Consider the following 1,245-nt stretch of genomic DNA (forward strand, 5'->3'; position numbering starts at 1 on the left):
CGCCCATCAATGGCTCCTCTTGTTTCTCCCTGGGCCCCCATGTTTTCCTAACCCCCACCCTGGCGCCTGACCCATGCGAAGGAGGCGGGGGGGGCTGCTGTGAAAGAGATTCTTTCTTTGGAGGCAAGGGGTTGGGCTGGGGGGACCCCCTGCGGGGGAGAAGGGGGGGGCTGGGGAGGGGTTATGGGGGTGCTGAGCGGGATGCTGAGCAGGATGCCAGGGTCTGTGCGGTGGAAGGGGCGAGCGGCCGGAGCAGCCGGGGGCTCAAGGCGAGATCTTGCCGGACACAGGCAACCAGGTGAGCTTGGGGATATTGGGGTGCCCTGGGGTGTCATCGTGGGTCCCTGGGGCTGTGTCATCCCCCCCCCCCCCCCCGTTGTCCCTGTCCCCATCCCCAACCTGCTCTCCAGAATCCCCTTTCCCTCTGCAGGGCTGGGGGTGGGTGGCAGAATCAACCCAAGCCCTTTTGGGGGGGTCATGGATGGAGCAGGGTGGGAGTGGGTGCAAGCAGGGCACCCAGATGGAGCAAAGCAGCTGAAGAGGGGCGCAGAGAAGACCAGGACCCCCCCCTCGCCCCCAGCAAGACCCTAGCTCCACAGCACTCAGTATCCCCCCAGCCTCAGAACTGGCAAACTCAATGCACTGTTTGCAACCAGAAGGAGCCCAGAAGCAGGCTGCCCCCCAAAACCCCCCCCCCCCCACCCCAAGACCACCACAGTCACCAGGACCAGGCTGGGATGGTTGCAGAGGGCCAAAAATAAAGCCGAAAAGCCACATCTCATCACTAAACAGCCACTTTATCAGCAGGGTCACCCCCAGGAAGGTGACAAAAACGCAGCCACCCACATTACCTGGAAAATAGGAAGAAGACACCTTTCTTTCTTTCTTTCCTTCCCCCTTCCATTCTCTTCCCTTCTGCCCCCCCCCAAAAAAAAGCTATAATGCTCCCACAGCTCTTATTTAAGGGTTTCATCAGGCCAGGTGGGACAGATGAGGTTGGAGGGGAAGGGAATAGGATGCAGGTGTCCTGTATTGTCCCACTGATACATACGGATGCTGATGACCCCCCCTCTAAGTATTGGTAGCCCACCCCAAAATGCTCCAGGCAATAGCCCGCTGCCGGGCTTTCATCCCCTGCAAAGTCGCCCCTAAAAGCATCATGATGCCCCTTCATCCATCCCCATCCCTGGGATTGTCCCCCCTCCGGCATCATCCCAGTGTCACCCGGGTACCCACCGCCCCGGC

The sequence above is a fragment of the Haliaeetus leucocephalus genome, unplaced genomic scaffold, assembly GCF_000737465.1.
Source record: "Haliaeetus leucocephalus isolate CR32 unplaced genomic scaffold, Haliaeetus_leucocephalus-4.0 Scaffold110, whole genome shotgun sequence".
Taxonomy (NCBI): Eukaryota; Metazoa; Chordata; class Aves; order Accipitriformes; family Accipitridae; genus Haliaeetus; species Haliaeetus leucocephalus.